General features: G+C 44.5%; 1 pseudogene; it reads left to right on the top strand.

Moving 5' to 3' along the window:
- The first annotated feature begins 73 nt into the window (after nt 1-73).
- LOC130370894 (transient receptor potential cation channel subfamily M member 4-like) lies at nt 74-26,579 on the top strand (annotated as a pseudogene).
- Nucleotides 26,580-27,857: the final 1,278 nt, after the last annotated feature.

The following is a 27,857-nucleotide window of genomic DNA, read 5'->3' as shown; positions in this document are numbered from 1 at the left end:
GAGTTGCTCACCCGCTTCTCTATCCCTGACCACGCCCACACCTGTCTGTTTGCACCGCTGCTGAAGACGCACTTCAAATACCTTGAGGGGACGTTGCGTCTCGATAACTTAAGCAGAGATTTAAACCACCTCGAAGAGACGTCGCAGGTGCAGATGAACCGCAGCGGACAGCGGTAAAACCATGACCAACGCGGAGTGCGACGAGAGCGTCACGAAACCCTCCAAATCCGAGAAGGACCAGGTGGGTTCGGTTGAGATCTGGTTAAGGAGTGGGGAGCTCTGAGGAGCTCCGCCGACAGGGAGGTTCGATCTCCGGTTAATGTGAGGGGTTGTTGTTGTTCGCCGGTTGAAAGTCGCATACCGCAAACTCTGATATGCGATACGATGCTGGTATACATGCAGGGAGAAAGCCGACTATGAACGAATTGTCTAGGTGTTCTTATGCAAATTTGCTTGTCCGTTAATGTACTGATTTCTGTGCGAAGTAGATCGGTTAAAGGTGTTTACATGCATTTTGAAAGTCCTGTTGAGGTCTTATTTACCCGATATGTATATTTACTGACTCTGCATGTAAACGCACGACTGTCCTTTAATCGTTTTCGGCTGACACTCCTCACACATACACACACACACGCACGCACGCACTCGCACACACACACACACACACACGCACACAAAAACACATTCTGACTGTCACTCTCACGGAATTTAGAACTTAATATTTCCTCGTCAAGCAGGAACAAGGAAACATGAGTAATAAAATGCCAATCTAAAATGTATAAACAATCAAAAAGTAAAAGGGGTAGGTATAATACAGTACTGGGAAGTGTAAACTTGGTAACGAGGGTTTTCAGTGTAAAAGAGTAACAAGTAGTTTACAGTGAAAAGTAATTACATTCCAGGTGGCGTTCTGTGTCTTGTGGAGATCTAAACATGTGTCCATGTTCTGCTAGGCTTGGATTCCCAAGATCTTCAAGAAAAGAGTTTGTACCACCTTCGTAGAAGATTCCTCAAGGTATTTCTGTCCGGACACAAATAAATATTAAATATTACATTCTAAATGAGAATATTATGTAACATACAGGTATGTACAAAACGCACAAAAATGTATAGTTGTTCCTTACCACTGCGTCACCAGAGGCAAGGTTCAGAAAAAGTATCTTAAGATAATTGTTTCTTGAGAAGAAATACTACTAAGTTCCTAAGCATGTTGTTAACGGCAAATCCTCATAATTCTTCCTCAAAAAGCATCAATCTTCTTTTGAACTAATTACTTGTTTATGAGTATAAATCACTCACTTGTTATCTATAGTAAGTCAATCAATACTGTTATCTCAAAAGTTAATCAGTAAGATCCTAATTTGGATCCTTAATCCATATTATTGCATAATTAGCATAGCGTGTAGTAGCCTAGACCTCTGTATTTATCTATACTAGAGTTTTTAACATTTTGCCTGTAATATTACAACGTATAACATTTGTTCACCACAAATGACTCTTAAAAGCAGTGCCAACATTGAAATATTTTTTTAACCATTAAGCGAACAAAGGGCAACAGGCTGATAATCATTTAGGGGGCCACTCAATGACATGCAGAAGCGTCATCAACACGCCCGCAGAAGTGGTGCGAGAAATACCGACTTTCTACTCCTCATTCACATATATGGTTATTTACATTTGCTACAGAGAGAGAAGAGAGAAGTCTTATCTGAATGTATTTAAAGACATTGCACCTCTACTGACAGTTTCTCTGTCGGCACGCCTTTGGTTTAATAGATATAAACTGTTTTAAATAATAAAATAAACGTTTTAAAATATAAGTAAGTAAAAAACATTTTTAAAAAAATACATTTTTCAGTGTGTTGCAGTGAACCAAGCCGGCTAAAGTATGTTACTGTTACTTTCTGTACCCATATAAGGGCAGGCCAACTTGCATTTAGCAGTATATTCATATAATATGTGCTTTATCGGTAATGGTAGGCTAACTAGCAGGTATACAGTATATGAAATGTGCTGCACTAGTAATGCCCGGCTAACCTGGTACAGTAGTATAATATGTGCTATACCAGCAATGGCAGGCTACCTAGAATGCTACGGTATGTTAATATGATACATGCTGTACTAGTAATGGCAGGTTAACTAGTAGACTACAGTATGTTAATATGATACATGCTCTACCAGTAATGGCAGGTTAACTAGTAGACTGCAGTATGTTAATATGATACATGCTGTACTAGTAATGGCAGGCTAACTAGTTGACTACACTATGTCAATATGATCATGCTGTACCAGTGATGGCAGGCTAACTAGAGGCTACGGTATGTTAATATGATCATGCTGTACCAGTGATGGCAGGTTAACTAGAGGCTACAGTATGTTAATATGATCATGCTGTACCAGTGATGGCAGGTTAACTACAGTATGTTAATATGATCATGCTGTACCAGTGATGGCAGGCTAACTAGAGGCTACAGTATGTTAATATGATCATGGTGTACCAGTGATGGCAGGTTACCTAGTAGACTACAGTATGTTAATATGATCATGCTGTACCAGTGATGGCAGGCTAACTAGAGGCTACAGTATGTTAATATGATCATGCTGTACCAGTGATGGCAGGCTAACTACAGTATGTTAATATGATCATGCTGTACCAGTGATGGCAGGCTAACTAGAGGCTACAGTATGTTAATATGATCATGCTGTACCAGTGATGGCAGGCTGTGCCAGTGTGGGAATGCCAGAGAGAGCCATCTGCAGGTGGCTCTGGGGGACTACTTCAGCACAGCCATGGTGAACCACTGGGACAGCAGGCAGCACTCCTCATTACACCCCACCGACGCCTTCGGAGAAATGCAGTTCACTGTAGCCAGCAAGAGGCAGAGCTACGTAGGTACCCCTCTGTCCGTCCGTCTGTCCGTCCGTCCGTCCGTCTGTCTCAGATAGATCATTGTAGTTGTATTTGACATCGAGTGTGTTTGTAGTTCTTGTATCGATGCCTAGCTCTCTTTAGCTCTTTCTTAGTTTTCTGTAGTTCTTTGTAGTCCTCTAACTTTCACTGTTGCCCCTCCCCCCAGTTCATGCGTTTGGCCAATGACACGGCCCCCCCATCGTCTACAACCTGTTGACCCACCACTGGGGGCTGCCCTCCCCCAACCTGGTGGTGTCCGTAGTGGGGGGGGAGGGGATGGTGAAGGTCAAGACCTGGGTACGAGAGGTTCTGAGACAGGGCCTCGTCAAGGCCTCCCAGAGCACAGGTATGTACTCACTCCTCCGATCTCCTCACATCATCCCCGGCTTTTCTCCCCCTCCTCCTCTTATGGCCCTCCTCTCTCCTCCGGTTATTTCTTTATGGACACAATAGCTACTTCCTCTCTCCGCTGGTGTGCCATGGCCAGGTGGCAGCCCTCGTGCACGGTGCCGTGCACACTCTCTGTGCGCACTCATTCCCCCAGTCCCTGGTGTGTTGATCGAGGTCAGAGATAGAGGGGCACAAACACACCCTCTGTTCACCAGAGGAGGCCACGCCCCCGGACACACCCCTTCCTGTGTGTGTTGTTGAGGAGTAAATATAGAGACGGACCGCTCTCACACACTGTCTGAGACCTGATGACCACACATATATTGTCTGACTTCAACCTAAATACCACACATAGACCCATGTCTAAACTGGGAGTTAAACAGCCTCACCACTAGTATATGTGATGTATAGTGCTAGCTGGATGCCCCGTGCCTCCATGCAGGCTACGGCTATAGCTTCAGAGTTAATGGTCTTTACTTTGTGAAATGTGCTGAAAGGACTTTGTTTCCTGTGTAAAGTGGTGTAGACTAGAGCTGGTTCTACTGTCTGACTGATACAAACCTTTAAACTGGTACCTGTACTGTCAATCAACCATAATTAACCACTGTTACCTGAACTACTGTCATCAATCAACCAATCACTTGGTACCTGTACTGTCAAACAACCATTCACCTGGTCAGTGGCGGTTCTACGTCCAGTTACGCCCCGGGCAAGACTTCCTCCAAGCGGGGGGGGGTTGTAAAGTGACCCTACGGACTTCAGTGGGGCTTTCATTCCGTCTGGGCACGGCACCTTCTCAACGAGCAGGTGTGCGCATGCAGCCAGAGGGGGCGCCAAAACACCAATTTCCCACACAATGTTATGTTCTTTTTTTACTGCTCGTGGCGCCCCCCATGTGATTTGGCGCCCCCCCCCCCACAAATATGGCGCTCCGGGCGGCTGCCTGGTTCGCCCGTGCCTAAAACCGCCACTGCACCTGGTACATGTACTACTGTCATCAATCCACCAATCAACTAATGACGTGATGTCTTTACCCTCAATCAACCAATTACCACACCTGTTACCTATACTAGTGTCATCAATCAACCAATCATCTGGTACCTGTGCTACTGTCATCAATCAACTAATGACGTGCTACCTGTACTCTCAATCAACCAATTAGCCCACCAGTCACCTGAGCTACCCTCCCCCTGTGCTCCAGGTGCGTGGATCCTGACCACCGGCCTCCAGGAGGGGGTGGGCCGCTGTGTGGGGGAGGCGGTCCGGGACCACGCCACCGCCGCCGCCTCCTCCTCCACCAATAAGGTGCTGGCGCTCGGTGTCACACCCTGGGGGGTCGTCCATGACCGCAAGCAGCTGGTCAACCCAAAGGTATACCACACACGCACGCACGCACACACACACACACACACACACACACACACACACACACACACACACACACACACACACACACACACACACACACACACACACACACACACACACACAAATGCTTGTGTGTATATGTATATGTAAGGAATAATCACGAGAGGCCGGGCAATAAACAGTTTGATATGCCCGGCTCGTGGACGGCTTACAAACTGCATACCAAAACTGTTTATTCAAAATATATATCAAACTGTTTATTGCCCGGCCTCTCTGTGATTATTCCTTACATATTTGTGTATATATATATATATATATATATATATATATATTTATATGCAAGCATGTGCATTGGTATATACATCGCACACAATAATCATGATCACATGACCCTCACCTGTTGAATAAAAGCTGTAGCTGTTCCTCTTCCCGTCTCTTCTAGTCTCTCTCCTGGTCTCCACACTTAATAATGGTCCCTTCTTGTCTTAACCGGTCTCTTTGGGTCTTTACTGGTTTCTGCTATTCTTAATGCTGGTCCTCTCCTCTTGGTCTCTGATGGTCTCTAGGGTAGTTCTCCAGCTAAGTACACGGCCCAGAGCACATTCAAGGACTCGTGTTCCCTTGACAACAACTACCAGGCCTTCCTGCTGGTGGACGACGGCAGCGTGGGTCGGCGGGGGGTCGAGACCGGCTTCAGAGCCAAGCTGGAGGAGTACATCTCCCACCAACGCACCGGGATCTCTGGTCAGAGCTGTGTGTGTGTGTGTGTGTGTGTGTGTGTGTGTGTGTGTGTGTGTGTGTGTGTGTGTGTGTGTGTGTGTGTGTGTGTGTGTGTGTGTGTGTGTTGTCTTTAAATAATAATAATACATTTAATTTAGAGGCGCCTTTCAAGACACCCAAGGTCACCTTACAGAGCATATAGTCATCATACATTTTTTAAAAAACAAGACATTGTGGAATAAATAAATAAATAAATAAATATATAAATAAATAAATAGTCTTACCTTTCCGTTATATTGTAAATATTGTAAATTCTAATGTTGGTTCTTATTTTCCATGTTATAACAACGTTAGATGGTTATTAGTTTTACTAATTCTAAGTGACATCTCCTCATTCTGGCAATGGTGCGATGGTATTGTGTGCCAGAGCCTGAACGTTGCCAGAGGAATCCAACAAGTCTAAACACTCTAAGATATATAAACTACCTCTTTGTTAGTTTGTCTGTATGCGTTTTGTGTGGTATTTAATGTGTGTGCGCGTGATTGTGTGTATTTACTGTGCATGTGTGCGTTTATGTGCATGTGTTTTTGTCTGTCTCTGTGTGGTCCAACAGGCAGTGGCACCATCGACATCCCTGTGCTCTGCATGCTGATCTCAGGACAGACCAACATGCTGGAGGTATGACCACCTTAGCCATAACTCTAAACCCCTGACTCTGACCCTAACCCCTGATATCTCGCATATCTCTGTTATCAATACTCTCACCTTGTGCTAGCTAGCCACCTAGCGCTCTCTGATATCGACCCGTGTTGCTATCCCTCTCCACTCCAGCGGGTGGAGCTGTCTCTGAAGACCTCCATGCCCTGGCTGATCCTGGCGGGCTCTGGGGGCGTGGCTGACCTGCTGAGTGAAGTCCTGGAGCGGGTGTCGCCGGCCCCGCCCTCCCCCTCCCCCCCTGCGGAGGGGGAGGGGGGGGCCACGCCCAGCGTCGACATGAGGGAGCGAGTGGCGGAGATCGTCCGGAGCCACTTTCCTGGGCATGGTGATCTCGACAAACTGGTCGAGCAGGTAACCACCTCCTCAACCACCTCCTCATTCACGTATCTCCTCAATGGTCGCATTCCGACTGAAAGCCAGGTCACCCCCAAACAATCAGCCGCTCCTCTGCCTGTCTCTGGAATTCATTACCACCCCAACTCAGAAACATCGATTCATTCCCCCGTATCAAAACCCAACTCAAAACACATCTGTTCAAAACTGCCTATTCCACCTGATGGCAATTACTATGTCTCCTACTATTGTTAAAAAATCTCTTTATCTTATTGTTGTTTCTTTTTAATGACTTTTGTGTACCTTTTGTACGGTGTCCTTGAGTGCCGAGAAAGGCGCCTTCAAATTAAATGTATTATTATTATTCAACAAAACACGAAGAAGGTCTACACATAGATAACCCCAAGATACCCCGATATGTATCTTCTCCAGGTGCTGAGTATTTACCAAAACAGAGAGCTGATCACTGTGTTCCACGGAGAGCAGGAGGGGGCAGATGACTTTGACACAGTGCTGCTCAAAGCCCTCGTAAGAGGTACTCTATATAGTATATAAACACAGTTTACACATAGATAGAACTATATACACACACACATAGACCAGAGGCACAACGGCTATACATGTGTGTATTCCAGCAAGTAAGCAGCGCATTCTGAGCGATGCTACCCCCAACCTGGAGGAGCTGAAGCTGGCGGTGGCATGGAACCGCGTGGACATTGCAAAGAGCGAGCTCTTCAACGGCAGCATCCGCTGGAAGGTGACCAACGAAGCACCCTGCAGAGCCCATGGCGCTACACTTCATTAGCCATGCTACATTAGCAATGCTACATTGGCCATGCTACATTAGCAATGCTACATTAGCAATGCTACATTAACCATGCTACATTAACCACACTACATTATCTATGTTGGATGAGCTATGTTGTCTGAGCCACACTACATTAACAATGCTATATTAGCTGTGTTAGTTTAAACGCTAAAAGCTACATTAGCTATGTTACCGGGTTAACACAGGGTAGAAAAACAAGGTAAACAAGTCATTACATTTTTTTAAAAGCATTACGTTTGTCCTAGTGTTTGACCTCTTGACCCTTTCAGCACTCTGACCTGGAGGACTCGATGACGGACGCCCTGGTCAACAACAAGCCCGAGTTCGTCCGTCTCTTCACGGAGAACGGCCTCTGCATCCTGGACTACCTGAACTACGGGAGGCTGGAGTTCCTGTACAGCTCTCTGCCTGAGGGCACGCTGGCCTACCACCTGCTGCAGCGCATGCTGCAGCGCCGCCTCCAGGAACGACCGTTCACTACAAGCTCTGTCAACCTGCTGGATGACACGCCCGACTCCGCCACCAAGATGATGTCAGGAAATGGTCCCAACAGTATCAGCTTGTTGGAGGTGATGACCGCCAGAACAGGAATGTATTAACTCTAGGATCAATGCATGGTGAAGTTAAAGGTAGGGTAAGAAATTTGGAGAAACATGCCAGAGCAAGCTTGATTTTGACGACGCTAGCAATTGCACCTCTCCCTTCAGGCCTCTTTCCAAAAAAAACTCCCTTAAAACACGCTACCTTTGGCAAAAGGCCTACCTATTCTTGTACAAGACTTGGTCAAGTGCATTGAGTGCAAGGGCAGAATGTGTGCACAAAGGGTGGGTACGAAGACAGACAGGTATGCCATCCAATTGGACAGGAGTATAAGGGTCCTGTGACAGCTCCAGATACCAGAATATTTTCTTTTTGATTTGGTTTGATTTATTGATTGAAATCGTGATGTAGAGCTTAGATCAGGCCCAGAAAATCAAGCCTGACCCGGCCCGAGCCGGTTCCACATTTTGTCCGAGCCCGGCCCGGCCCGACACATTGTAACTGTAATTATGAGCCCGAGCCCGAGTTCAACCCAACATTTTTTTATTACATGTGTAACTTTGTACACATTTGTTACTTATTCTGCTAAATATATATGTAAGGGATAATGTATATATAGAACCCACGTTCTATATATACATATAATATATAGAACGTGACCGGCGACGTTCTATACATTAGCCCGCTTATTACATGGCTACTTGCCAAAACAAAAATATAACTTCACATGGTATGTCTTTTTACAATGTATTCGTTACCAGCATTCGTAGTGTTGATCGGCAGAGAAATAGTCCGCCAAAGACGTTGACGTCGCTTAGCAACCAAAGACGCTGGGGTTGACAAGTTACCGGACTACTACTTCTTTAATATGTCCGTGATGACTACTACCTATGCAAGTGAACGGAGCGTTCCATGGCATTGAGAAGACCCGAGTAATAAAGGCCTATAATATTTCTGTTTGTGGCAGATTTCTCCTCAGATTAGGCCAATAAAGCAATGATAAAAAATAAAAAAAACAACACCAACGCTCGATCTAAGGTCCGGCTCGAGGATAGTGGTGGGAAGTATCGGCCCGACCCGGCCCGAAAAAAGGTTAAAAAATAATCGGCCTACTCTCCCTTTAATACATGCATCAGGCAGTTCATGTCTGTGTTCGTGAGTGTCTTGCATGTTGTTTGAGTGTGGAGAAGTGGGGTTAGCATGGTGTTGGGTGGTATCTGTGTGTTAGTGAAGGTGTAATCACAGTGTGTTCCCTGGGGGGTCCAGGTGTCGGGGGTCCTGGAGCTGCTGATTGGGGACGTCTGCAAGCCGTTCTATTACTCTGCTCTGGGTCTCGACCCCGACCTGTCCAAGAGGAAAGCCCTGAAGGTACCCAACCCATGACCCCCAGAACAGGAAGACTGATGCCCGTTCTCCTCATATATCATCTGGAATCATATCAACCCCTTATCTGCCCTGTCATCTTCTCCTCCACGTTCTCCTCTCCTCCTGCTCCTCCTTCACTCAAACTCCACCTCATCTTCTCCTCCTCCTCTCCCTCTGTCCCACTCCTTTGCCTTGTCCTCCAGAAAGCCAGTAAAGTGTTGCGTGGAGGCCAGCTCTACCGCGCGGACCGGTGTCTGTACCCGTGGGCGTCTCTCTTCATCTGGGCTGTCCTGCAGAACTACAGCGACATGGCGGTCTTCTGCTGGGAGATGGTAACCTAGCCACCTGTAGCTCGGACCCCTAACTACCTCTGCTCATGTTCACAATGGTGACCAGTGAGCCACTCAAAAGGTAGATCGTGTTGAATTGTAACCGGAAGGTTGCTAGTTTGATCCCCGGCTCCTCCTAGCTGGGGTTGAGGTTTCCCTGAACAAGACACCTAACTTTATCTGCTCCCGATGAGCCGGCTGTCGCCTAATATGGGGGACACCGCAGTCGGTGTGTGAATGTGAGGCAATGATTGTAAAACGCTTTCAGTGGCCTCTGGTTAGAAAAGCGCTGTATGAATGCAGTCCGTTGACCATTTACAGGTGTCAGGTCAGCTCTGATGGTGTTGTAGAATTCTAATAACCCATCTTCTCCTGCACTTCTCTCCTCCTCCTCCTCCTCCTCCTCCTCCTCCTCCTCCTCCTCCTCCTCCAGGCGGGGGAGACAGTCCTTAGTGCTCTGAGCGGCTGTAAGCTCCTCAGGGAGATGTCTAAGCTGGAGAGCGAGAGCGAGACCAAGCTGTCCATGAAGGAGCTGGCTCAGCGCTTTGAGAACATGGCCCACGGTGAGACGGCATCTCCTCTCCTTAATGTCTAGTCCTCTCTCTGTTATAATCTCTCGTCCGTGGTAAGAGGCATCTACTCGTAAAAGGATTGTTTGCCTTTAGCTTTTCTGTTGTTTTTCATGTTCAAAGGACCAAGACTTGGTTAGCTCCTTTCTGTGTTCATGTTGTGTGTTTTGTGTTGATGCCAGAGCAGTTTTGTTTCAATGTGTTGATGTGTATGTGTTGATGTGTGTTGTACTGATGCCAAAGAAGTTTTGTTTTAATGTGTTAGTGTGTGTGTGTTCATGTGTGTTGTATTGATGCCAGAGCAGTTTTGTTTTAATGTGTTTGTGTGTGCAGATGACGTGTGTTGTATACATTTGTGTCATATGTGTGTCCAGATGTATTTGGCTCATGCTACCAGAGCGATATGGTAGGTATGTTTATTACCATGTGAATGTTTAATCACGTGTGCATTGGGTATCCAGATGTGTTTGGCTCATACTACCAGAGCAGTGAGTCGCGCTCCTTCGCGCTGCTGATCCGGAAGTCTCCAGTGTGGGGCGCCACAACCTGCCTGCAGATGGGGACGGCCGCCGACGCACGCCTCTTCTTCAGCCAGGACGGCGTCCAGGTGAACAACACCTGTCAGACTGTTTTCGCACTTCCTGCTAGACTACAACTCACTTTCTATGATCATTTCACAAACTTCCTGTGAGTGAAATGATCATGGAAAGTAAGTAAGCAAATATTCCTATTAGGTACAATAGAACTATCTCCTGTCATATAACTTGCTTCCTGTTTGGCCACACTGTGTGTGTGTGTGTGTGTGTGTGTGTGTGTGTGTGTGTGTGTGTGTGTGTGTGTGTGTGTGTGTGTGTGTGTGTGTGTGTGTGTGTGTGTGTGTGTGTGTGTGTGTGTGTGTGTGTGTGTGTGTGTGTGTGTGTGTGTGTGTGTGTCCTGTAGTCTCTGCTGTCCCAGATCTGGTGGGGGGAGATGAGACAGAGCACAGAGGTGTGGAGGCTGGTGCTCACCTTCTTCTGCCCCTTCCTGTGCTACACCTCCCTCATCTCGTACAGGTGGGGTTTGTGTGTATTCGGTGGATGTTTATCCTTTACTCCTCTATTTGTTATGTTTTTTGGATTCTGGTGCTGATGTGGCATGTTCTCCCCAGATGGTGTATTGGGATGTCACGTAGTGTTTTATTGTTGTGGCTGTTAGTGATGTGTGTGTGTTGCCATTTTATGTGTTGCTGTGTGTTATTCGTTGGGATTTACTGTTGTCTCTGTGGTGATGTATTGTTATGAAATTATCTGTTCTGTGATGCTTGTTTGTTGTTATTTTTTGTGATTTGTTCTCTATGTGTGTGTGTGATGTGTGATGATGTGTTATTATGGGATGCATGGTGTGTGTGTGTGTTATAATTGGTGGCTAGCTGATGTGCTCCTGTGTGTTCCCCCTGTCAGGGAGGAAGAGGACGAGGAGCAGGAGGAGGAAGACATCCCAAGAGATGACTACAGAACCTACGGGGCCACAGTCTTCTCCTACTCCGACATCAAACACCTGTAAACACCCCCCTGTCCCCTGACATCGGCCCTAAGTGCCCCCCTCTCCTGTCCCATCACACCTAAAGACCACTCCCGTCTCTGACATCATCGCCTAAAGACCACACCCTTCTCTTAAGACCACCTTATCGACATCACAGCAAAAGGAGCATCCCCTCCTATGACATCATATCTTAAACATACACATTCTTTTGACATCACAAGTAAAGACCAGCCTCTCCTATGAAATCACAAGTAAACAATGATCTCTCCTCTGACATCTAAGTTCTGAGAGCCTCAGAATGAAGTCGCTCAGGACAACGTCCTGTTTTAGATCTGTACTTCCTGTCTCACCATTTTATCTGCGCTGTCATTCCAGAGAAGCTGCTCCGGGGGATGAACTCTCAAGTCCTGTGTCTGCCACCATTAAAGGTGAGGTTTAAGGACATGGTAAAGGTTAACTGAACTGAAATTTGAAGTTTAGTTGATATAACAGATGTATTGTCTGCCTTCTCATTGGTACAATGACAAAAAATGGCTGAACTTGCTAAAAGGGATATAATTGTCAGTGAAAATGTTACAGGGCGCCGCCATGTTGTATTTCAACCATCAGCTACGTCACTGGCATGGTAACCTACTTCTACTCTGTGGCCCTAGCAGCCATAGCAGGTAATGAGTCAGGCTCTGAGGCTCGCTGAAATGGCTACGGAATAGCAAACAACCAGGTCTACAGGAGGATCATCTTATTGCATTGCCCCTGGCTGCAGTAATGAATTATATAGGGCCAAGGCAGCTGGGGTAATCATACATTTCCACAGGCTACCTTTGAATAGGAAACCAGCCCTTAATACATGGCTGGCAGCCTAAAAACGGACTCACCCTCCGATAGCCCCTGTCATGTCAATCTCCACAAGCTAGCACTCCGACCATAAAGTGTAGAAACTATTACGACGACGATATCACAGATCTATGTTTCCAAGCTGCTAATTAAACCACGGCGGGTCTGTAAACAGAAGTTCAACAAATGCCCCTTCCTTCTCACCCTGATGCTCGCCGACTAGCCGATTGCTGATGCAGAGGGAGTTAAACTCGAGAAAAAGTTTCATAGTAAGATGTATCTGTGCAATATCCATCAACATCCACAAGAAAGTAAACCTCCAACATCCACCTAAGTAAACGTGACACTCATTAATCCGCCTCGCATCTATGCTCATCCGCGGGTGTATCTCCCAAAGTGCATCTAACATGTCTTTAAGGTCCAGTCCACTCGGAGCCGATTTTTTTGTGAAACGATGTCTTTAATAACCATGTTATTAGGCAGATAATAAACCATGTTCTTTAATAGGTCCATGGTCCCAGGGTGGTTTCAAATAAAACCGAACCTATGCGGTTTCCTGTTAGGATTTGTGTGGACGCCTGAATGTTAGAGTTGCGTTGAAAGTTACAGGTTTTTTTTTGGTATTTTTTTTGTAATATTAAATACAGCCCCTTGGTCAATTTAATTACTAACTGTACATTAAAAAGTATTTCTACTCAATCTCCTCCTCGACTTGAATGTTTTTATACAGCGCGCAGGCTGGATGCGTGCAGGCTTGATGCGCTCCACTTTTTTTTGTGGAGAACCAGCGCCTTGAATATGTAGGGACTACAGCGTTTGTACAGCTTGATGTGTTTCCGCAGTAAGTCTGTCTTTACGGAGATATTCCTGAAACGCATCAAAGGAAAACGGAGGGGGAAAGATCGTTTTCGCCTTGTTACTTGGTTGCTATTAATGGGCCACTTCCAAAACCTCTCTCTCGCCGCACAGCATCCGAAATGCCCTATGCATATAGTTATGCAACCTAATCCCAGCATTAGATGGTCACGGTTGACCGGGACCTCTCGGCAGCAGACCGATTCAATGGCAGTGTCCATGCTCCGGCAGCACCCACACGCACACCAGTCACACGCACGCGATCCGAAGGTGGAGCTGGAGCCTGAAATGTATCCCCCTCCATCGGGTGGCTGTCGGACAGTACAGGCATGTCCCTCACAGGCTCAAACTCATATTAAAATCACTGTTTTCCGCAGTGGAGTGTAGAAGACGTTTGCGTGTCTGCAGCAACGACCTAGTCCTACCATGCCAGTGAACAAATCGGCGCTCTAATACTAGAAGACACATTTTCTTTTGTTTTATACTGTAACCCTTTATAATGGTCATAACTAACACGTTATCGATGTTGATTATATTATTTCAGTTCATCTTTAAAGGTTTTGGGTCCGGACATGATGAAGGATTCGCCCGATTTGTTAAGACCCCAGGTTAATTGTTGACATTGTCTCTGTCCAGATTTAAAACACTTTGTAGACGCGTTTCGAAATTGGGCATAAATTTACATCAATTATATTTCAAATGAGTGTTCAGCAGTTCAAATATCTGTAACATTGTTTTATCAAGCACATACCAACTGCCCTGACTAGGAAGCTTCATTAATATTGGCCACAAAAAAAACTGTTAGTGGGCACCATTAACACGTTACATGTCAGTGTTAACATGCCACTGTGCATCATCACGGATTTAGAGACTGAGGCGCGCAGGTAGAAATTAGTGGGAAGATAATTGATGGATTTCTAGCTCTGACCCTCAGTTCATCTCTCCAGGCATACGGATACATTCCAAACCTTCCTTCATCGTGAAAAGATGGCGTCAGTTCTGGTACGCTCCCGTCACCTCCTTCGTGGGCAACGTGCTCATGTACTTCCTGTTCCTGCTGCTGTTCGCCTACGTGCTGTTGGTGGACTTCAAGGGCCCCCCGCCCGCTGGCCCCGCCGTGTCAGAGTACGTTCTGTACTTCTGGGTCTTCACCATCGTGTGTGAGGAGATCCGAGAGGTGAGGTCACATGCATCCCCGTATCACCGCATCACGCACACACCTACTCCATCTTGTAACATCTGATGACCCAAGCCGTTTAGGGCAGACTAGAACTTTGTTGAGCCCTACCATTGTTGTGGAACTGTAGAAACTGAATTTCGTTCAGAGCCTAAAGCTAAAAGAGTCACTATTTTGACTCTCTCTCGCTCTCTCCAGACCTTCCTGGTTGGTAGTCTGAGTCTCCGTCAGAGGCTGAGGTTGTACTGGCAGGACATGTGGAACAAGTGTGACCTGACGGCTATCACCCTCTTCATAGCTGGAGTCATCTGCAGGTACACACACACTCACTGCCACATGCACACACACAGAAAGTTAAACACACCCAAGGGTGTTTTATTTTAAGATTTATTTTTGCATTTTAATGCTTTATTCATGGGTGTCAGTTTGGTTTGAAATGTGCTGTGGACCGAGACTCATTCGGAAGTGCATTTTCAGAAGTGCTGGGTACAATGAGGATGCACTTTTTTCTCTCTTTAGTGCCGGTAATGAAAGGTTCTGAAAGACGGTATAGCCATGTAGCTAATTAGTAAGGAATAAAATGTATACAAAATCTGTCTGGCACGTTTTATGAAGAAAACGTTTTCAAAAAGCATCGGACATATGACCCACTATGTTCTGCTCCATGTATCCAATCTTGACAACGTGACATGACATGGCTATTGGCTAAGCTAACAACATAAACAAGAGGATCTAGGAAAGGAAGTTAACTGCTTGTTTAAGTTCAGAAGGGCCAAACGTGTAGCTACACACTGCACTACAAAAGTCGTCAAGATTGAAAAAGAAAAAATATTTGTGGCCCAGCTGAACGCTGTATATCACATCATGAGCTGGCTGGGAGTGTGTCTATGCTCCCTGGGTCCTTTGTTCCTCTCTTTGTATGAGGTCTGTTACTTTTTCCACCATTACTGCCAAATTCCTGTGGGTGTCAGATTGACTCGGCTGCCAGATCGACTCGGGGTCCTGTGCTTACAGATGACGTATCGACACTTGACGTATCGACACAAGCCAACGGACAAAACCCGGAAGGGTTGTTTATAAACGGGGCTCAATCATGGGCTACTTAGTACATACTATTTCTGTTCAGTGTCTACTACTTGACCGTACTACACTTTACAGTGTAGTACGGTCTACAGCTATGTGTAGAACGCCTAAGAACGCTTCCGAACACCGCCGAAACTCCACCGGATTTTTGGAGATGACGTATCTCCCCTCAGATGCCGGCAAAATTACCTTGATAAGTTACCTGTTTTCCGTCTTGTCATCGTTGCTATTAGTTAACGATAATTACCTAGTAATTACCGATTAAAGAAACATTTAATACTTACTAAGAAATTTGCGGGAGCCGCTGTTGGTGGGGCGTCATTATTGCGCATCTAAGACCCCGAGTCGATCTGGCAGCCGAGTCAATCTGACACCCACACCGGCTGAGATTAACCACCATTGCATGTCTTTACCTTTTGTGAAAGAGGGAGAGACTTCGGAGAACCCAACGCAGTCTATTCATAATATTTGAATGACCACGGAAGAGGCAGTGATGAAGTATTGATGTATGCACCTTATTCACCAAGCCAAATTCCTGGTTGGTATAAAACCCTTCTTGGCAATTAAATCATTTCTGATTCTGATTCTGATTAAACAGAGATTTATTAGATGGGCCTACCTATAAATCGTTGGACCACACAAGACCGGAAACCATAGCAACGCCGGTAAACAAACCCCGAGATGCCCAATCCCTACGAGAGCTCCCCGTGTTACGGCCATCCGGAGGCACACAGAGCTTTTGGCCGTGATATTATCGACACAATTATGTTATATTATATACTATTATATATAGAGCTCCGGGAGTCGCAAACGGCAACAATCACTTTCTCTTCCATGCTGCAGTTCACCCCGGTCTGCACTGCACCGAGTTGGCCGGTTGAACGCTGATTGGCTGTTACGTTACACATGTCACTCAGTGGCCACGCTGTTGAAGGACCCTTTTCCAGAAAAGGGTCCTATGTTACCCCCGCAACAGTGGGGAGCATAGGACCCTTTTTCAGAAAAAGGGTCCTATGCTCCCCGGTATGTATTGCTACAGGGGAACATAGGAACCTTTTTGGGAAAAACGGGAAGCATTTCGCCATGAAGGGGCTTATTTTTGATAATGACCGGCAACATTTTTTTTTACAAGTGGTGGGTACAAGATGAATCTTGACGAAATCTGGTGGGGACGCGTCCCCGGTGTAATCAACGCCTATGGCTTTATTATAGAGTGAGATAGAGAGGAAGGTATGGGAGGTAGAGGGCAGAACATGTAGCAAATGACCACGGGCAGGACTCGAACACGGGCTGTCGTTTAGGACTGAGCCTATAGGGTACACGCTCTACCTGCTGGGCCAGCGGGGCGACCCCATGGTGTCCCTGTTTTTGACAAAAACAGTTTGTTAAACCTAATGTTTGTGCATCTCTGTGTGTGAATCCATGTGTGTGTGTGTGGCAGGATGTTTTCCTCGTGTTTCGATGCAGGCCGGGCCCTTCTGTGTGTGGATTACATGGTGTTCACACTCAGGCTCATCCACATCTTCGCCATCCACCGCCAGCTGGGGCCTAAGATCATCATCGTCGGCAAGATGGTGAAGCCTTCTCCTTAAATCTCTAAAGAACACAGAACCAACCTGTAACACTGCTATAGCACAAGAACATGCCTCTGAAAACACAGAAATCCCTCCTCTAAAACCTCTTAATACACAAATCCAACCTCTATAAGCTCTTCAGCTCAAAGTTCGTCCCCTAAAGCGTCGCCCGTCTGGCTGTGTGTCCCTTAGCTGCCATTCTCCACCAGTCCACCAGAGGCCCTCACTCTTCCCCTTGCTTTACAGATCCTGCCAGTCCCATCTGTATCCCATCACTTGATTTCCCTCACCGGAGTGTCCTTGTCCATCTTCACACCTGCAGCACATTCCCTCACCTGTCCCCAGATATATCGGTTAACTTCCTTTGTTCCCTTCTAATAGTGCTGTAGTTGGCATGTGATTTTCAAGTTTTCATGTTGTAATTATTAACTTTGTTCTAAGTTGGAGTCTGCGTTTGGCTTTCGATTCGCTGCCCTTCTAGCAGCAGTCCCGACCAAAACCTCTTAAATACACACAAATCTTCCTTAAAACCTCTTAAACACACACCTTCCTCTGAAACCTCTTAAATACACTCAAACCTACTTTTAAAGCACAAAACCCTCCTCTTAAACACTAAACCTTCTTTCAAACCTCTTTAACACACACAAACCTTCCTTAAAACCTCTAAAACACTAAACCCTCCTCTCAAACCCTACACTGCATTATGCTCCTCAATAACAGAACGGGCTCAAGTAAATCCATCTCTTCTCTCCATTCATTATTTCTTTGTTGTTCTTTGTTATTGCTTTCTCCCTCCCTCCCTCTTTCTCTCTCTCCCTCCCTCCCTCTTTCTCTCTCTCCCTCCCTCCCTCTTTCTCTCTCCCTCCCTCCCTCTTTCTCTCTCTCCCTCCCTTCCTCTTTCTCTCTCTCCCTCCCTCCCTCTCTCTCTCTCTCTCTCTCTCTCTCTCTCTCTCTCTCTCTCTCTCTCTCTCTCTCCCTCCCTCCCTCCCTCCCTCTTTCTCTCTCCCTCCCTCCCTCTTTCTCTCTCTCCCTCCCTTCCTCTTTCTCTCTCTCCCTCCCTCCCTCTTGCTCTCTCTCTCTCTCTCTCCCTCCCTCTTTCTCTCTCTCCCTCCCTCCCTCTTTCTCTCTCTCTATCTCTTCCTCCCGCTCCAGATAAAGGACATCTTCTTCTTCCTCTTTTTCCTGGGGGTGTGGCTTATGGCGTACGGCGTAGCCAATCAGGCGCTGATCTACTCCTACGACCCCCGGCCGGATCGAATCTTCAGGAGGGTTTTCTACGGGCCCTACCTCCACATCTACGGACTGAGCCCAGAGGAGGAGATGGACGGTAGGACGCTGTCTCGATAGCAACCAACACAGCCGGCTACAGCATGCCCCTTTAAGTGTTAAACAACGAGAGTAACGGAGGGGCATGACCATAGACTAAAGCCGCGTTTCAACCCCCCCGCGGGGGAAACGCAGAGACAGAATGAAGGAGGACTGAAGGTTCCCGGTTGAAACGCGGCTTAAGTCTATGGTGACTTTGCTTTTTCCTACGTCAGCAGACGTATTTGCGAAGTTCAGGCAAATAAGTCTGCTGACATGGGAAAAAGCAAAGTCAGTTTCACACTACATTGTGAACTACATACATCGACTTATGATTATCGCTATCTGTTAGGCATTGATCTTCATTTCGATAGCGCTCTCAAGCATATATATATATATATATATATATATATATATATATATATATATATATATATATATATATATATATATATATATATATATATATATTAGTGCTGTCAAGCGATTAAAATATTTAATCCAGATTAATCGCATTAATGTCATAGTTAACTCACGGTTAATCGCGAGCAATTACGATTAATCGCAATTCTTTTTTCTATGCTAAATATCCCTTGATTTCTTTGTCCCATTAATTGTTCTCATTTTAATTCTCTTATCAACATGGAGAAGTGAATCGGCTTGCCTTGTGCAAATGTTTTTTTATTGATAACAACATCGGCGTATACTAATCAAAACAGGACGATACAAAAAAAAAGCCTATAGTGCAATTAAACGATGAACATACAAAGATACTGCCTTGAACATAGCAGTCAGGCTACTGCTTCTATGTTTTGAGCCAAAGAAAAAAAAAAGAAAGATTTGCGTTAATCGCGCGATAAGAAAATTAACGCCGTTAAAATTGGTTTGCGTTAATGCCGTTAATAACGCGTTTAACTGACAGCACTAATATATATATATACATATATATATATGTACTGTACTTTTGATAACGTGACTGTGTGCAGTTGTTTCGATTTGGAAAGTTCACATTTTGTTTGTTATCGTAATGACCTCAAAAAATGTAGGTTTAGTTCCTCCAAAGGTTCCCAGTTCCCAGTTCTTGGTGAAAGATACTGCGGTGGAAATGTGACTCTTGAACCTTTGGCCGCAATGACCTGACCCGTTCCTGCGATACCGTCACCACCATACGTGACTCGAGGGGCCTAGACTGGCCTGTGATTAAATACCAGTAAACAGGGGAGCTAGGGTTAGATTTACCTTTCTAACAGATCTCAATTAATCGATTTTATATTCATGTTAACTTATATTGTATACATTTCATGTCGAACATTTTCTTTTAGTGTTTTCTACTTCACCGAGATCATTAACCGTTATACCAACCCAAATCAATGAAATCTGTGGAGAATCTCGACGTGGTATATATTTCTTTGGGAATGAATTAATTTAGATTTAGACAGAGTAATGGTGGTTAATGACTGTTTAGTTATAAACAGTGAGATTTACATAGGGCAATGACCCTAGTTCTTAACGGTGAGAGTGACAGAGTGAATGGGTTTCCAGTGGGGCAGGAGGGAGCCATGCTGTGCACCACCAACACCACACTGATAGAAGGCGGAGCTGAACCCTGCAGGAACCAGTACGGTAACTGGTTGGTCGTGATTCTCCTGGTCATCTACCTCCTGGTCACCAACATACTGCTGATCAACCTGCTCATCGCCATGTTCAGGTACACAGTTCAATTCAATTCATATTAATATATGCAATATTTGTATAGCCCTTAATCACCATTACAGGCCAAATATTTATGACACCCCCTTAACCCAAGCCCCCATAAGGGCAAGAAAAAACTCCCTTGAATTAACAAGGCAGAAATCTTGAGAAAAAACGCATAGTAGGGATCCCTTCTTCCAGGGATGGTAAGGAGTGCAATGGGTGGCATAATTGACACACAGGGGTCCAGAGTCCAGGCATCCAGTCCAGTCACCGCAGCACGCTAGAACAGACAGAATAGGGAATTAGAACGGAAAAGTACGTAGTGGAATGTATACTGCTATTAATTTAGTAACTGTATTAACCGCGGCCATCGCCTGCGGGTTTCAAAACTCGAGTCAGCGTGAGTCCGCACCACCGCACACATAGTTACAGAGATATTTTCAGAGGGAGTCTGGTAATACTCGTTTCTGAAAGGGTGGTTGACAAGCGATTTGACATGCGGTTTAACATGCGATTTTGCATGTGTATTAACAAAATCACAAACAAACACGGAGTGGTCTTCACATCGCATCTGTATCATTTTCACACTCCTATGTTCCAAATGCAAGATTGTAGAGGTGCGTTTTAAGTTTTCCTTTGAATAGCTCCCCAGAGTCATCTTCCCTGAACACTGGTGGCAGCTTATTCCATAGGAAGGGGGCTCGATAGGCAAACGCTCTCTGTCCAGTCGATTTCTTTTAAACTTCGCTAGCGAAAGAAGGCCAGCTCCGGAAGACCGGAGGGACGGAGAAGGACCATAAGGAATGATCAGGTCCTTCAGGGAGGATGGAGATAGTCAATGCAAGACTTTATATCTTAGCAGTAGTACCCTAAAATCCGATCTGGAAGTTATTAGTAGCCAGCGAGAATAGAGTGATGTGATCAAACTTTCTCGTTCTAGTCAGCAGTCCAGCTGCAGCATTCTGTACAAGCTGTTACGTGGTAGAGTTTGGTAGTCCCGAGAACAATGAATTACAATAATCCAGTCTTGATGATATAAATGCATGAATCAGTCTCTGCATCTGCTGCGGATAACATTGGTCTGATTTTTGCAATGTTTCTCAGATGGAAAAATGCAATTCTAGTTATCCTTCGAACATGTTCCTCAAAGCACAGTTGAGGGTCGAATAGGACACCAAGATTTCTGACAGATGCACTCTGTGGGATGGCGAAGCCATCCAACCACAGTGAAACATTCTCAAATTCTCTCTGGTCCCGCTTTGAGCCGATGATTATCAGCTCTGTCTTCCAAGTGTTATGCTGCAGGAAGTTCTGTGACATCCAACTCTTCACCACAGCCAGACAGGACTCAAGCTTCTGTATTTGGGCTGTGTCCCTTGGTTCTACATGAATAAAGAGTTGGGTGTCATCCGCGTAGCAGTGGAGACTAATTCCGAAGCTGCGTATAACGTCGCACAAGGGAAGCATGTAGATTGCAAAAAGCAATGGACCAAGGACCGACCCTTGTGGTACACCAAAGCGTAGTTTGCAGTGCTTCGATTCTGTACCCTCATGGAGCACTAATTGTGTTCTATCTGTGAGGTACGATTCAAGACAGCTGTCTATCTGCCATTCTGTCTGTCGGTCTGTCTCTCTCTCTTGGCTTGGCTCTATGCATACCTGTCTAACTCATCTCTGCATATTGCTGCTCTGATGCAGAACATTGAGATTTTCTGCTTTTTGAATGGAATGTGTAATGGGAAAATTATATCTTTACATACTGTTTCTCTAAGTGCCATTTGTTGGTATGAGCCTGTTTTCCAGACCATCTTTGGAAGGTCCAGAAGCCGGGGCTCTAACTGATTAGACACGGCTACGTCCCCCCCTTCATGACATCCTGAGGAGGTTCATCGATAGTTTACCATCTGGTTAATTGACGTGGTCCAAAATTCCCACCACACTGATTCAGTCTTTTCGGGGGTGAAGGGGAGTCTCCACACTGTTCCAATGGCCGCCTGTAACTCCCCCACTCCCCTCCACAGCTACACCTTCAACAAGGTGCAGGAGCACAGCGACGTGTACTGGAAGTTCCAGCGCTACAAGCTGATCGTGGAGTATCACTCCAGGCCCTCCCTGGCTCCACCCTTCATCATCCTCTCCCACCTCAACCTCTTCATCAAGAGGCACATCCACAGGGTGCCCTCGGTCAAGGTGCACGACTTCGGTCAGTCCCCCAGATACCGCATTATAACCTCAACGTTACCTAATAGTCCTCTAGTACTAACAAACTGTTTACTCATCATGAGGTTGTTATAATCTCAATCTGTCCTAAGTATTACTTCCATAATACCTCATTATGGCATTATTATTCCCTCATCATGATATCAATATTACATAGATATTACATCATTCTATTATCATTGCATAAATGTTCGTTTCCTGAATACATAATGATTACATCTTAATTTCCTAATTACTACCTCATTATCTTATTGCCTGATCATTACATCATTAGCTCATCACGACCCCAAATGTTGAGCATTGGCTCATCATGCAGGATCTACCGAGGTAAACGTTAAAGGATGACGTTGTCCCTGTTCCCCCTGCTCTGTAGTCCGGGAGCTGAAGGGGAAAGCGGCCAACAGACTGATGACCTGGGAGAGCATCCAGAAGGAGAACTTCCTGTCCACTCAGAGCAAAGTGCAGCGAGGCACCGACTCTGAGAGGATCAAACGCATGTCTGTCAAGTAAGATGACATGCCTGAATGATTTGGAACACGCCCACTTCATGTAGACCACACCCAACTGTGTTAGGCCATGCCCATGTACCTTAGACCACACCCTCAAGGCATCCTTTTTGCTCATTGATTTTCTTGACTACAGCCTTCATATGAGTCGGAGCAGCTTTTTAATGTTTATTATCCATGTGGTCTGTTGTTTATTGTACCCTGTATGTACTTCCTGTCTATGTAGAGTGGACACGATGGTCAAACAGTTGGGCACCAGCAGAGACTACGAACACAGACTCAGAGCTCTGGAGAACCAGGTAGGGGCCGTGCCATCACATCACATCTAGAGTGATGTCATTTCATGTGATGGTGTTGATGTTATAGTGATGATGATGTCATGGCTCCCCCCAGATGGATTATAGTGATGTCATAGTGATGATGATGTCGTGGCTCCCCCCAGATGGATTATAGTGATGTCATAGTGATGATGATGTCATGGCTCTATCCAGATGGATTATAGTGATGTCATAGTGATGATGATGTCATGGCTCCCCCCAGATGGATTATAGTGATGTCATAGTGATGATCATATTCTTGAACAAGTGTGTCGATCTTTAATACTATCCCACCTGGACTACTGTTCAGTGGTATGGGCCTCAGCCACAAAAACAGTACTATTAAAACTACAAGTTGCCCAGAACAGGGCTGCTAGGCTTGTTCTTGGTTGCTCGTCAAGAACTAGCGTTCGTAAGATGCAGTCTAGTTTGTCATGGCTTAGTGTTGAAAATAGGCTTGCCTCAAGCACAGTGACATTTCTTGGCAACACATTGCGGACACACAGACCTGAGTTCTTGAAAGAGCAAATTGTTCTTTGTAATACTGTGCATAAACATAATACAAGAAAGGCTAGCAATGGTGATATTGTGCAAGCTCATCCAAAAACCAATTTTCGGAAAAGAACAGTGCTTTACAGAGCAAGTAAAATTTGGAATGAATTGCCTCAAGATATCCGTCAAGACAAAAGCAAAATATCCTTCAAAAGGAGAATAAAGGTGCACTTTTCTTAGTGGTTATATGGACGCTGCTTTTTGTAGGAACAATGTATGCTTTCATTCATGTTGTCTAGGATTAATATCAAGTATTCTAGTTTAAACTGTACTGTTTTAGTTATTTATTTTACTGTATTAATAATTGCTGAACTTTTATGATGTATTATGTATACTGTTATTATAGTTGTGTATGTATGAACTGTATTTTAATACACTTAATAGTATTACTTGTAATGTGGATTTTATGTGGACCCCAGGAAGATTAGCAAACTGCTATGGCATAAACTAATGGGGATCCTTTAATAAAATAAAATAAAATCCTTTAATAAAATAAAAATGATGTCATGGCTCTATCCAGATGGATTATAGTGATGTCATAGTGATGATGACGTCATGGCTCCCCCCAGATGGATTATAGTGATGTCATAGTGATGATGATGTCACGGCTCTATCCAGATGGATTATAGTGATGTCATAGTGATGATGATGTCATGGCTCCCCCCAGATGGATTATAGTGATGTCATAGTGATTATGATGTCATGGCTCCCCCCAGATGGATTATAGTGTTGTCATAGTGATGATGATGTCATGGCTCCCCCCAGATGGAGTACTGCTCCTCTGCTATGAGCTGGATCGTGGACAAGCTGGTCCATAAATCAGAGTCCAAGCCCCTCAGACCCCCGCCCACACACAGAGGTACTACTGCATACTAGACATTATATATGATATTACATAATTAATAATATTATAATATTGGGATTATTAATGATATATTACATAAAGAACCTATACTATACATTATATAAAGAATATACATGCACATATATTTAAACATATATTAGGATTAGATATGATACATTGGAGAAACAATACCTATTTATATTTAATATAAAGAATGTTTGGCATAATATGGAATGATATTTTATGCTTTATAAAGAATGTATACTATATATGAAGGATCTTTCTGGTTGGTCACACTTAAAATGTCAAAGCTAAAAACAGAACAGTAGCGGTCTGTAGTAGTCTTACTCATAGTCTCTCTCCCTCCCTCTCCCTCTCTTCAGTGCTCCATGCTTCTCCCACTTCCAACTGACGAGGCGCCGTAAGGTGCACCGTCACGGACTGGCCATCAGGTGGTGCTGTCCCCTCTTAGCTCACGGAGGCCTAAGTTAACCAGCATTATACTGGAAAAGATTACATTTTTATCTAAATGTTATATTTTTTACATGAATTACTATTACTGATATTGTTAACAATTTAAAGTCTGATCAAATATGTATAATTGCAATGTTTCCATAGTAACAACTGATGATGCAGTATTATACTATGTTATGATATTTTGTACGATAAACAATCAATACAACAGTATTGCAAAATACTACTTTGGAAAAAGTAAATTTTCATTAAAGTAAATTATCTGTTATGAAACAAATGATAAAAAAAACATGATCTGAAATTAACAAAAATGAAATATGTCTAGTCATCATGACTAAATGTTTTTGAAGATAAGCTACTGATTTATACAATAAATACTGTTATATATATATTGAATATCCAATTTATGCCTATAGCTAAAGCCTATGATATCAAAACTATGAGTATTAGTATATGCTACGCATGAACCTCCTAAGATGAAGCAATTTGATTGGTTCGCTATCGGGATATTGGGCAATATCCCATGATTGAGATCTCAAACTCACAAAAAGTGTCCTCTTGTTTATTTCTGGAGTGTTCACGTGAAGTATATACTCAAACAATTATTCACCTCAGGCTCCGTGAATAGTGAAGAATAGCCCCTCGAAGTGTTTTAAATCTACAGCACTCTCACATCCTCTTCTCTTACTCACACCAGGGTTACCCAAAGTTGCGATATTTACTAAAAATAAAAGGAATAGATCTGTGCGTTTCCTCGGTTCCCTTTAATAATCTGAATCACTTGTATGTTCAGATAAAGGATGTAAAAGTTGAAATAATAATAAAATAATTACGGCAAGCATTATTAATGCAAATCAGAATTACCGAAATAGATTTTCACTATTCCATCAATAAAGAAACTAAAAGTATGTACGACTCGTCCGGTCTGCTCGGAGAGGTGGAGATGGATAATGACTTTGTAGAGATGGAGGATGTTCCAGCTCGGCTTTGGAGAATCCTTCATCTTTCTTGGTCGTTTTACCCACATCTATACGAGCCATCTTTACCTGAAATAGCTCTGCCTGAATTATATTAATGGTTGATTGTAAATCTGCAGAGGTTTACTAGACATGCAGTAGGCCAGTGGCGGACTCAGGGGACTCGGACCCCGGGCCTCCATGGTTGGAAAAGGGCCCTCAAGAGTGACGAATAGAGAAAGTGCCTTATTGGCTGCCCTTTACATGGGAAAAATGTATTGGGTGCCCTCTGGTGCCCCTTCAAACAATAAATTATGATGATGAGCCCTGCAACACGCTCTTCTGAAAAGTTAAAAAGTAAGAGGTAGCCTATTTATATTTATTAGGGGTTCAAAAACCATACTGTAGGATAACTTGCACGGTAACTTACTAACTCAAACTACAGCATTCAGCCAACATATTTTCACCAACTCGGATTTTATTTTTTATAGCAGTCATGTATTTTCAAGTGAAGTTGTCGTATATTGACCGTTTTAAAGTTGGCGCGTGGCTCCACTTTATGTGACACTTACAGATGTCTTATCTTTACATCTGTAAGTGTGTGTATATATATATATATATATATGCACTGTACTTTTGATAACGTGACTGTGTGCAGTTATTTAGATTTGGAAAATTCCCTTTTCTGTTTGTTATTGAACATGGTTACGACCTCAAAAAAATTAGGTTTAGTTCCTCCAAAGGTTCCCTGTTCCCAGTTCTTGGGAACGTGCGATTTGAAATGCGATTTGAAATGCGGTTTAACATGCGGTTTAACGTGCAATTCTGCAATTTAGTGACTGTATTAACAAACGGCAAACGCACAAACAAACACGGAGTGGTCTTCACATCGCATCTGTATCGTTTTCAAACTCCTATGTTCCAAACGCAAGAGAGGTGCGTTTTAAGCTTCCCTTTGCATAGCTCCACAGAGTCAGCTTCCCTGATCACTGGTGGCAGCTTATTCCATAGGAAGGGGGCTCGATAGGCAAACACTCTCTGTCCAGCCGATTTCTTTTAAACTTCGCTAGCGAAAGAAGGCCAGCTCCCGAAGACCGGAGGGACCGAGAAGGACTATAAGGAATGATCAGGTCCTTCAGGGAGGATGGAGATAGTCCATGCAAGACTTTATAGCTTAGCAGTAGTACCCTAAAATCTGATCTGAAAGTTATTGGTAGCCAGCGCAAAGAGGCGAGAATAGAGTGATGTGATCAAACTTTATTTTTTATTCACTTCACCTTCGGCGAATAATTGTTATCTATAAGTGTTTTAAATCTACAGCGCTCTCACTTCCTCTTCTCTCACTCACACCAGGGTTACCCAAAGTTAAAATATTTAGGCCTACTAAAAAAGAAAGAAATAGATATGTGTGTTGTATGATGATGTGCCATCTAGAACAAGACAATTCGATAATGAGCCTCAATGAGTGCCCTCTTAATGCCCTTACAGTGCCTCCATGGTCGTGGTGTGGTGGAGTGGTGAATACGAGAGAAAGGGCCCTACATGATGCATCCTACCTTTTTGCCCGCTGGTTGGGCCCCATGTTGTGCAGAATCGCCCCTGTTTATTTTTCGCCCCTGCCCTTCAAACAGTCTGAGTCCGCCACTGCAGTGGGCGTCAGCACATCAATGGCCAGTGGTATTTGGAGCATCGAGCATGTATTCTAATATCACTGATGTCGATGGAGAAAGATCAGGGTCCCTAGTAACCTATTGATCCCTAACACGCTCTTCTGAAAAGTTAAAAAGTAAGAGGTAGCCTATTTATATTTATTAGGGGTTCAAAAACCATACTGTAGGATAACTTGCACGGTAACTTACTAACTCAAACTAC

This window comes from Gadus chalcogrammus, chromosome 18 (assembly GCF_026213295.1).
Source record: "Gadus chalcogrammus isolate NIFS_2021 chromosome 18, NIFS_Gcha_1.0, whole genome shotgun sequence".
In the NCBI taxonomy this organism is placed as follows: domain Eukaryota; kingdom Metazoa; phylum Chordata; class Actinopteri; order Gadiformes; family Gadidae; genus Gadus; species Gadus chalcogrammus.
The sequence above is the reverse complement of the archived record's forward strand: the minus strand, read 5'-3'. Positions and strand labels throughout refer to the sequence as shown.